At 39.5% G+C, this 12,034-nt stretch overlaps 1 protein-coding gene and 1 pseudogene across 2 annotated transcripts in view; both read right to left on the reverse strand.

Moving 5' to 3' along the window:
• Window positions 1–10,023, reverse strand: part of UBAP1 (ubiquitin associated protein 1) — a 68,082-nt gene extending 58,059 nt beyond the window's left edge. The window contains exon 1 of one of the 2 annotated variants that reach the window (XM_020911964.2): window positions 9,805–10,023. The gene's annotated coding sequence lies outside the window, so the exon portion shown is untranslated. Of the gene's footprint in view, window positions 1–9,285; window positions 9,403–9,804 lie in introns of those variants that run through there. The other variant, XM_070459604.1, reaches the window with a different exon arrangement.
• On the reverse strand, window positions 4,829–6,070 carry LOC110149516 (transformer-2 protein homolog alpha pseudogene; annotated as a pseudogene).
• Window positions 10,024–12,034: the final 2,011 nt, after the last annotated feature.

Here is a 12,034-nt window from a genome sequence, read left to right on the forward strand (position 1 = left end):
AACAAAAGGCAATTAATTTCTCAGACTTATATGTCTCATTCATTCAACATCTGTTTAAGCTGTAGCTATTATTACTGCCTGATACTTCTCTAAGTACTTTGCCCACAAAGGTTCACACAGTCAAAGCTATGGTTCTTCCAGTAGTCATATACAGACGTGAGAGGTGGAACAACTGATGCTGAAGCTCCAATACTTAGCCACCTGATACAAAGAGCCGACTCACTGGAAAAGTCCCTGATGCTGGGAAAGATTGAGGGCAGGAGAAGAGGGTGTCACAGGATGAGATGGCTGGATGGCATCACTGATGCAATGGACATGAACTTGGTCAAACTTAAAGAAATGGTGAAGGAGAGGGAGGCCTGGTGTGCTGCAGTCCATGAGGTCACAAAGAGTCAGATATGACTTAGTGACTGAACACATACACAAAAACACACACACACACACACACACAAACACACACACACACACACACACTTCTCTAAGTGGCAGCTCTAACAGGACAAAACACCTCACTGAAATTAATTCTAATGGGGGACGTTCTCTGGTGGTCCAGGTTGGGAACCGCCTGCCAATGCAGGGGACGCAGGTTCAATCCCTGGTCTGGGAAGATTCCACATGCCATGAGGCAACTAAGCCCATGTGCCACAACCACTGAAGCCCATGGTCTGCAACAGGAGAAGCCACAGCAATAAAAAGCCTTTGCACCACAATTAAGGAGCAGCCCCCACTAGCCACAACCAGAGAGAAGTCCACGCACAGCAACGAAGACCCAGCACAGCCAAACATTAAATAGATAGACTATTAAAAGAAAAATGCAAAAAGACAAACATTAAGCATAAAAGAATAAATAAAACTTACTGAGAACTCCTGGATAAAATGTATATATTACCTTTAGAAAATAAGGATATTAGCTGACAGTGAAAAAGTATTATGCTTCTAATGAAGTACATGTTAAAAACTTTACATAATTTTCAAAACTATATGTTGAAGTCTTACTTAGTTTTGAAAATACCATCACATACATCATCTTATCCAAACCTTACATTCTATGAGATATAAGCAAGTATTCATATTCTTGTTTCACAAACTAAAAAGTTCAAGTCTGAAAGAGATGGTTAGTTTTTTAAAAGGAAACCTGGATCTACAACTTTAGACCTTTAAACTCACTCTAGAGTTCTGTTCATTGCAATATAATCTCTCCAGGCAAAAGACACTAATTAAAAACCTTATAATAAAAAAAAACCCTTATAATAAATTAAATTTCTTAAAAATCTCATAAAAAGTCCCAAATCAACCTCACGTTATAGTAAATTCAAAAGTTTACTATTCAAAGTATGATCCTTGGGCCATCAACATAACCTGAGAATTTCTTTAAAAATGCACAATCATAAACCTACCCACAACTACTGAATCAGAATCTACAGTTTACCACAATCTCCAGGTGATCTACATGAACAATAAAATTTAACAACGATCGGGAACAGTTTAAAAGAACTTTTCACAATGATAAAAATGTTTTATATCTCCACTATGTGGCTATCATATTGGACAGACCAAGAACATTTCAAACTAGAATTCTGCCTAAATATAATTTCTTACCCACCAAATAAAATAAGCCTGTTACCATAACATGTACTCTTCCACTAAATTCTGTCAGCAATACATACAGACCAAGACCATTTGTTCTTAAACGTAACTCAAAATGTATAGCTTCCTAGAGACATTTGGACTAAGACCTATGTTATTACAGAGTAAGTCATACATTATTACTGGCTGCATTATATAATTACATTTATAAAAGACTCATTTAATAATCTTCCAATAATTTTAATATGGGCTTTCAAAGAAGAAATGTTCCATTATCTTTAAATTCTGCTTACATAAAATGCTGAGATCTCTGAATAAGCCAGGTAAGTGAAATATTACTGTAAAAACTACCAACTACAAGGATAAAGTTAGATTCCCTATTAAATTATAAGAACTAGGTGGAATTTCCTGTTTTAGAAAATGGATGGGACATTTGAATGAATGAATAGCAATAATCAATGAACAATTCAAGACCTTCAGTGATTTTAAAGTATTTCAGGACAAAATTTGTGGCAGGTTGGTTGGTTAGTTTCCTATTGTTCTTATCACTTGGGAATAGAATAACCTTTGATGGAAGAAAATTTTTTGAGATTTCACTGGCTACCCCTAAAACCCACTCCACATGAAAGTGAAGTGAAAGTCGTTCAGTCATGTCCCATTCTTTGCCACCCCATGGACTATACAGCACATGGAATTCTCCAGGCCAGAGTATTGGAGTGTTTAGTCTTTCCCTTCTCCAGTGGCTCTTCCCAAACCAGGAATCGAACAGGGGTCTCCTAAATGGCAGGCGGATTCTTTACCAACTGAGCAATCAGGGAAGCTCTAAAATCCACCTAATAATTTGTAATCCAACATTGGACTCTGAATTCCACCCACAGAAAGGAATCATTTATCATACATGGCGTGGCATAAGGTATAATCTACCAGAAGGAGGAAAAAAGGAAGTACTGCCCATATCCTTTCCCAATGAACTCTAAAAGGAAATGTTAACACTCCCAACTATAGGAAGATGTTAGGATTAGGAAGATCTAATTCTTACCAATGAAGGAAGAAATGAGAAAGAGGATATGAACTGGGACTGAGACTAAGACCATGATGATGAGATGCAGCATAAAACAAGCAAAGCCAGTCTGACATTTAGTTTCCAAAGGGTTAATAAAGGTTAATTTGTTAATAAATTAATAAAGGTTATTATTTAACAAAAGGTTATTTATTAATAAATTAATAAAGGTTAAGGATAGGCCATCCGGCAACAATGAACAGTAAGAGACTGAGAATTAAAGGTAGCCAAAGATGAAATTTAGCATCAAGATCTTTTAAGTTTGTTTTTCTTATCTATTTACCCATCAAACCTGAAGATAACTAAAAATTTTCTATTATACTTTTCTATAAACTATGAGGGACATTCTAAAGTATGGTATTTATACAAGGACTCTCAAAAAACTAGGGAAATACCTTTCACAAATATCAAAGGTGTACTGTGTATCACTATACAGTATTTGCAGTATAATTAAAGCCTGGTGGATGTTTTATATTTCAACGTGATCTTTGCCAGGATCAGGACATCCAACTCCCTAGAAGAACAGTTCCTTCTCATGAAAAGAAAAAAGTTTTTAAGAGGTTTTAATACACAGAAGAGAAATTCAAATCCCTCAAGATTTTAATAAAAATAACCTAAGAGGTAAGAGTTTAATGTGGATAGGAGACAGAGCCCAAAGAACTGGATAGACAGTTTAAAAAACAAAAGAGAAAAACTATATCCTCATCACGTATGTTCTAGCTGATTTGCAATTTTCATCATAACTTTTTTTTGGTCGTGCTGCACAACTTGCAGGATCTTAGTTTCCTGACAGGGATTGAATCTGAGCCCTCAGCAGTGAAAGCACAGAGTCCTAACCACTGGACCACCAGGGAATTTCCCATCATAAATCATAACCTTAAATAGTTTCTCCAATACTAAGAAGAGTTATTTCATTCTTTTAAAAGTATCTAATGAAATTTAAATACCATAAACATATGATACTAATCCCACCTCCCCAAAAAATACCCCCCACATATAAACAACTCGTTAACTGTGAAAATGTACATATCTTTTTATTTAACCATGTAATTACATTCCACCTAATTATATAATACTATATTACTTGAAAATAAAGACAAAAAACTCTTTCAAAATGTTTTCAAATCAGCCCTTTGACAATTCACAATTATTCTTGATAAAACCCAACACCAGACAGACTAGACATCAAAAAATCTTTCTGAACATATTTTAGTAGAAATCCCAACTGCTCAGAAAAAGTGACTCATTATTAGTTATCCACACAAGAAAACTCTCTCACTGTCAAACCACATGGTTTACATTTAGTAACATGTATGTGTTCATTAAGTTGCTTCAGTCGTGTCCGACTCTTTGCGACCCTACGGACTGTAGTCAGCCAGGCTCCTCTGTCCAAGGGATTCTCCAGGCAAGAATACTGGAGTGGGTTGCTTTGCTCTCCTGCAGGGGATCTTCCCAACCCAGGAACTAAACCAGACTCTCTTACATCTACTGCGTTGGCAGGCAGGTTCTTTACCATGAGCGGCACCTAGGAATCCCAATAAAATGTCATTCACAAACCTGTTAAAGTTTCCCAGCTTGGGGAAATATATATAACCTGTGTGTACAATTCAGGTTGCTTTTAAAACCCTTTTAAAACCCTCTGGCCTGGGACTTCCCTTGTGGTCGAGCAGTTAGGATACCAAGCTTTCACTGGAGAGGGCATGGGTTCAATCCCTGATCAGGGAACTAATATCCTCCATGCCACACGGCCAAATAAATATTTTTAAAATAAAAAATAATTTTTTTTTAAGTTTCAACAAATGTATTTTAAATACAACATGTTTTGCAGGAGTCCACAAGCTTTTCATTTCTAAAAAAAAAAAAATGATGTAATTTTTAGGGTTCAAAAATTCTGTTCTTCAAAAGAAATGACCAAGTAAGCGTTTTTTCTATAGCTTCAAACTTTCTACACTCAACTATTTGACTGTTCCATGCCACCCCAGACAAACTTGACCTGACTGAACTACTACTAACTTCCCCAAAAGAAAGTTAAAAAAGGAGTTTGTAGTAAATGCAGACCTCTAATACAATGTCTAATACAATATCTAACACAAAAGAAGCTTTAAAAAGATCATTTCTTTCCTCATTTTGATAAGATAGGAGTGAATTTCCCATAAAAGCAAAAAACAAACAAAAAAATCATTTACAAAGCATAACACTGGGGGTTCCTTTTTTACTCAAGATGTTTAACTACTCAAAAATGACAATTACATCTTTAAGAATATAATAAAAGGGGTGGAAAATAGCAATACAATTGACAAAGTGTAGATGCTAAACAAACCAAAGATTTTTTTAAGGGTTCTTTTTGAGGAGTAGGAAGGATTAGAAGCTTGGGGAAATCCAGAATTTAAAAAAAGAGAAAAAGATGTCCTCAACTGCAACCGCTCTGCTTATTAATAGCGTCTTGGGCTGTAGGATCGAGATCTTGATCGTGATCTGTATCGACTGTAGTAAGGAGAAGGTGATCTTCTTCTGTACCGGTAATCATAGTCTTCGTATCTGTCGTACCCACAATCGTATCCTCGATCATAGTAAGAGTCTCGACGTCTGCCGGCTCCTCCACCGCCACCCCCGCCGCCGCCGCCACCGCCGCCACTGTGAGCTGGTCTGCCCATGTATATGCCTGGTGTTGGTGTGTGTGCTCTCTTGGTGATAGAATAATCCACCCGAATTCTTCTACCATCCAGTTCCATTCCATTTGCCCTTTCCATAGCCTCCTTTGAGTCATCTATTCTCTCGAAATAAACAAAAGCAAATCCCTGTGACCGTCCAGTTCGCTGGTCATAAACCACATTGACACCACTCAACGGTCCATATCGAGAAAATACTTCGCGAAGATCTCTCTCTGTTGTGTACAAACTGAGGCCAAACACTCCTAGACAAGTACTGGGACCAGGATTTGCCCTGCTGCCTGTAAGTCTTGGAGGCAGTCTTCTCCGGTTAGACACTGGAGAATGACTTCGGCTCCTTCGACGCCGGTATTCTGGTGTGTATGACCTACTTCGAGATCGCCTCCTATGAGAGTGAGAATGGGATCTGGATGGAGTGTAACGTCTATGAGAATGCCTCCTTGACCTGGACCTGGATTTTGATCTTGATCGAGAATGGGATTCAGAGTGTTTGGAAACCCTTGATGGACTACGAGATCCTGACCTGCTCTCCGATTTTACACGAGCAGGAGTTCCCGTTGGAGATTTTGACTGAGAGCGAGACTCTCTGCCCTCGAAGTTGTTCTCCTCTACATCACTCATGTCGGCCAGGCGCTCCCCAGAACTAAATAAGAGACAAGTCTCGGCTTGAGGGCCGATGGCCTAATCAACCCGCTGACTGGACCGTGGGGAGGAGGAAAGAGTCGGCAACAACGGCCGCTCTCACACTCCACTCACACTCGGTCGCAGGCTCCGGCCAAATAAAAAATAATTTTTAAAAAACCCTCTGGTTCTCAAAACTCCAAATACAATACGAGCACAACTCCTGAGAAGCTGGCCTTTCTCATCAAGCAAATATTGGTACTAAATGTCAGATTAAATGCCACACGACACATAAACTTTAGTACTTATTAAAATAACATGCAAATAAAATAAAATAAAATAACATGACTAGCAGAAGAGGATTTCCTAAATATGATACAAAAAGCATAAAAGTCTGGAAAGTTCATTCAGTTCATTAAAACCATGAACTTTTCTCATCAGAAGACTATGAAGAGATGGTAAGACAAGTTATAAACTGGGAGAGAATATTTGCAAACCATAAATTAACAAATAATTAGTGTACAAAATACATGAAGAACTCTCAATCAATCAGAAAAAAAAGAAGACTCAAAAATAGACAGAGAACTTGAACATACGTATCACAAAGATACAAATGGCTAATGGACATACAAAAAAGATGCTCAACTTCAGGAAACACTAATAAAACACAATTGATACTCTTTCAAACCCAAAAGATTAGAAAAAAAATTTAAAAGTCTGACAATATCAAGTGCTGGGGAGGAAGTGAAGCAACCAGAACACACACTGCTGGCTCTTGACTCAGTAAACCACAAGATTCACAAATACCATAAACCAACTCAGTGACTCAAACACTGGAAGTGTTTAGTAAGCATTAAGCAACTGACAATGACCAATCCAAAATTCTGAAAACACAAGTGGATTACTGCCAAATACAAATTTTGGCCCTTGATGAACCAGGTCTAACCTGACTCAGCAATTACGATTATAAAAAACCTTTAGTCCTTTATCCAGTTTATACAGTTCATTTTGTTAAGTACAAAATATTCAGGTATTTATTTCCTCCTAGAACTGATGACATCTTAAGTGACTAAAGCTGTAATTATTTATCATTCCAGTTACGCTATTTCAATGAGAACAACTAGTTTCAAATGGCATTACTTTTAAAACTCATGCTTATAGTTTAAATTTACTTCACAGGAATTAGAGTGACCCTGTGACCATGTGAGAGGGGCAAAACGATGTAACAGATAGAGTAAGGGCACTGAAATTGGACGAATTTAGAGCAGTAACCTTGGTTTAAGTTACTCAACTTTTCTGATCCTTAGCTTACTCAATATCTAAAAAGCAAGCCTATCTTTGCCTACCCAAACAAATCCTATGAATAAAAGTGAGATGATGGAAAGTGTTTATGAGGCCTAGCTCATTTAATACAGACCCAAGGTTAGCCCCATTCCCTTTGTAAATCTAGCTCTCATCTAAAATTTTTGAAATCCGAAATGTTAACTCTCAATTCATAGGAAAATAATATTCTTACATTCAAATTATTTTCAAATATTACAAGACATTGTGTGCTATGAAAAGCAACACCCTGATTACATCTTTCTCTACTGAAAGGCTCTTTTCCTGTAAGAAGTTAGATCCTGGAAAAGAGGACAGATTTTCAGTTATCTTCATGACACTGAAGTAGGGATTCTCATGCTATGTGGGAAACTAAATCCAATTGATTTCCAAGCTCCAATTCAAGGTTTTCTTGATTCTAAGAAGCTTATTTAATACTTAATGGTGGAGGCTGCTGTTTAGTCACTAAGCTGTGTCCGATCCTTTTGCAACCTCCTGGACTAGCTCTTTAGGCTCCTCTGTCCACAGGATTTCCCAGGCAAGAATACTGGAGTGGGTTGCTGTCTTCTTCTCCAGGGGATCTACCCCACCCAGGGATCAAACTGGAGCCTCCTGCACTGGCAGTCAGATTCTTAACCAATGGACCACCAGGGAAGCCCTAATACTTACAGGACTGCATGCTAACTTTTGCATTTCTTGAGAAAGGCTATCTGAAGAAAACTACCTGTAACGATGACCTGATAGTCACTTGTTTTTTGCTTTGGTTAGTCTGCGGGAAAAGTGGTTATGCTTAAAATAATCTACATATGGAAAAAACCTCAAACATTCAACAATATAATTAAATAACAGGAAAAATGTATAATACTGACAACCACACTCTACAGTAATGAAGATACATTTATAATGCTGAAAAAATTCAGAGAAATTTGAATTAAACTTCAGGAATCCTCCTTTTAAATACCTTACCACAGTTGAGATAGGAAAGAAAAGTCGCACAAGATAAAGTGATATTTGCCAAGAAATGGGAACTAACAACTACTGATGAGAATGCATCACAGACATAATTACAATCATATCAGGATACTGTCTTCTTCAAAAGAAAAAGAAAAGCTTTCAGATATACAAAAAATATGTCATGATAAAAAAAAAGTATGTCATGATGAAATATTGAGCCAAATACTACACAAAGGAAAAATTCAGGAAGTTCTTATATTTACATAATTTTCTTCCTTAAGTCTTCATTTCCAAAAAACATTATTTCTTCCAATGAAGCTGTACAGTGATACAGTCTCACTAGAGAAACATTAATTTTCCCATTTCCATAATTATAATGACTTATTAACGCAATACAAAGTAGACAGTAATAAACAATGAATAAGTCACAGAATGAACAGGATGGATTAGAAACAGAACTTTAATTTATAAAAACCTACTATAAAAACACACCAAAAAAATCCTACTTTATAAAGTAGGTTAATGTAGACAAAGGAATTCTTTTAGACCTTGGACATTTTACATTCTTTGCTACAAAATAATACAGAAACTTTCAGTTTAACTTTCAGTTTGGGACACTTACAAGAAAGAACTGGCTCTATCACTAAAGACTAAGTGCCTTGTTTTTCTTATCATCAAATCTGGCAAAATTCTAAAGAAAAATATCCATCATATCTACCCAAATTCTAAAATACTAATAACTAGAACTGAGCAAAGAAGCCCTATTAAGTGGAGTTAGAACAAAAACTACTTAACAGATAACTACCAAATCTGTTTTTGCAACACTCCATGGAGTCTAAAAACTCTCAAAAATTTATCTCACTTTAATATAAAATGTATTTTTATGGCCAGGCACACTTTAAACAAGAACATGTGGCGACAACACAAAGGTCAGAGGTAACTATTAGAGATCAAATAAATGAACTATAACTTCATGTTTCACAAGAAAGATTAGCAACTATTTCTGACCCCCAGGTGGACTGGACAGATAAGTCTCTACCCAAGAAACAAACAAAAGCAGCAAGACTAACATACCTGGAGAAGGCCAGGCAATGTCGAATATATCCCCAAAGATCACTTGCCCCGAGTCTGGTCTCCTCCCTTTCCCCCTAATCTCATCGCCTCAGAGAAAACTAAATCTGTATCTCAGGTCCGCAGCTCACCCTCAACTCCCCATCACTCACCTTTACTAAAACCTACGTCCCTCTCTCCCCGACATCCTCTGTTTCCCACCCAGCTCTCCTTCCAGACAGTTACGTACTGCGCCTATTTTCCAGCAGAACATTAGTCCCCTTAATCCGAACTCACTTATTTTTCCGCATGCCATCTGCCCTCCGCCCCTTCAATGCCGGTCCCCTCACCCCGTCCCTTCTCCCAGAATCCTTCCCAAGTTACCCATCTCTGGCCCCCTGGCCCTCACACCCCCTGCGCTGCAGCACCCCCATTCCACTCAGTCTCCAGCTTCCTCCCCGTCCCTCCCCCAGCCGTCTCCCGGTACCGGCTCCCTCTCCCAACTCCGCCCCTCTCCTCCCTCCCCCAGCGAGGCCCCCTCACCTGAATGCTGCAGCCGCCGTGCCAGAAGCCGAAAGGTGCTGCCGCCGACCGGCCTCCCTGGCTCGGTCCCTGCTGAGCTCCTGACGGCCCCTAGGGAGAGCGAACACTACCACTTCCAACTCTGCCCGCCCCGGGCCAGACCGTCACCGTAGTCACCGCCAGTACCACAGCCGCCATGTTGAAGTCCCACTTCCCTCCTCCTTCCCCTCACCGCTCCTCCCCTTTGGGCGTCTGACGTCATGGCGCCGCGCCCCACCCCTCGAGCCAATGGGAGGAGTCATGGTGACGTAGCTAATTTCCCCTAGGAGCAGACATCTGCTCGTATCTGCAGGGTTGCAATTGGAACGAGTGAACCCGGCTGACTGGAGGGTTGGAGGAAAGCTGCGGGGGTCACCAAGAGGGTAATGCGTAGGGGTTGGAAGAGCCTCCCAGGAGGAAGCCCGCGATTCCTGAATCTCAAAGAGAAGCGCAAAGGCTTTCCAAGGGGACCTACTTAGAAATCAGAATGTCTAGCTTCAGGTCCTGAGTCATGGACTTTCTGGGCCTCACTTTCCCCATTTATAGATTGTAAGGGATCAGGATCCAATAAGGCCTTTTCAGAACAGACCTCCACCCATGTCCTCCTCCTGCCTTTTGTCTGTAGAAGAATTTAGTCAAGGAATAAATTTAATCAGACAAGTGGAAAAAATACAGAAAGAAAGGAAAACAGTTAAGCATTACAAAGCAATACTTTAGCCATTAAACGAAGTTGAGGACCTTTAGTTCTTCCTCAAGGACTACAGAAAATATTCTGAGCCGTGTCATTTAAGCTGTTGCAGATACTGAAGCCCCAACCCCCGCCCCTCGACCCGCACCACCACCACGAGTGGAAGAAGTTAATTATAGGCAAGCAAGAAGGAAATGGCAACCCACTCCACTACTCTTGCCTGGAAAATCCCATAGACAGAGGAGCCTGGCAGGCCATGGTCCATGGGGTCGCAGAGTCAGATGCAACTGAAGCGTCTAAGCACACATGCAAGCACATAGAGCCCAAACAAGTTGAAATCAAAAGGTTTTGATTACCTCACCACCGTCCAATCATAAGAATGCCCACAAGCTGACCACACCCTGCTTCTTGAACACTATAAAACTCCTTACTATCCCCACTAGGGTGGGACACACAATCTTGAGGGCATAAGCCCACTGTGCCCCTTTTGCCTGGCAAAGCAATAAAGCTGTTATTTTCTACTTCACCCAGAACTCTGTCTCTGTGTTTCTGTTAGGCATTAGTGAAGAGAGGCCAAATTTCAGCAACAAAATGAATGGGTTGAAAGGTGACCTCTAATAAATCTCCCTCCAATTCTGACATTCAATGGGTTTAAACCAGGTAATCCAATCCCAAACCTTTATTTCCTTCTGTTTCCTAGAATCAGGTGCCTGGATGTTCACAACTAAATGAGATAAATCTATGTTCCAAAAAGTTCCTAGCTGGTGGGAGAAATACAAACATAAACAGTAACTCTAGAAAAAGAGTGATGGTGGCTTCAGTTGCTCTGGAAAAAAAATGAGTTTTAGCTAAAGGATTAGGAAAGATTTATATCTCTACACTTTCTTGATTCTACAGGTAAAGATACATTAGATACATTCTGGTATCTAATTCTCTAGCCCAATTTTCTCTCTAGAACTCCAGAGCAGGTAATTGTATTTTGAAGAGTGTTGCAGTTTTTGTTTTCTGGTTTTTTTTTTTTTAATGCAGCAGTTTTAATGAGAGAAGGTGGGTATTCCAGAAGGGGGGCAGTCAAAATGAACAGAGAATAGGAAGTCATCAATTCTGGACAATTTACCTACTTAATTCAAACACAGCCACAGAAGATTTGTGGAAAGAGCAGTGATCTGAGCAAATCTCCTCAACAGGAGAACTGAAATGGTAGCAGTGAATAAAACGGATTGGAGACTACCAGGTAGACTTCTTTGAGTGCCTGCATACTCAGTCGTGTCCAACTCGTTTGCAATCCCATGGACTGTAGCCTCCAGGCTCCTCTGTCCATAGCATATTCCAGGCAAAATTACTGGAGTGGGTTGCCATTTCCTCCTCTAGGGTATCTTCTCAACCCATAGATCAAATCAGAGTCTCCTGTGTCTCCTGCATTAGCAGATGGATTCTTTACCCCTGAGCCACCTAGGAAGTCCAAATATTTATTTATTCGTTTTGGTTGTTTCAGGTCTTAGTTACAGAATACAGGATCTTTCT

Source organism: Odocoileus virginianus, chromosome 31, assembly GCF_023699985.2.
Source record: "Odocoileus virginianus isolate 20LAN1187 ecotype Illinois chromosome 31, Ovbor_1.2, whole genome shotgun sequence".
Lineage (NCBI taxonomy): Eukaryota > Metazoa > Chordata > Mammalia > Artiodactyla > Cervidae > Odocoileus > Odocoileus virginianus.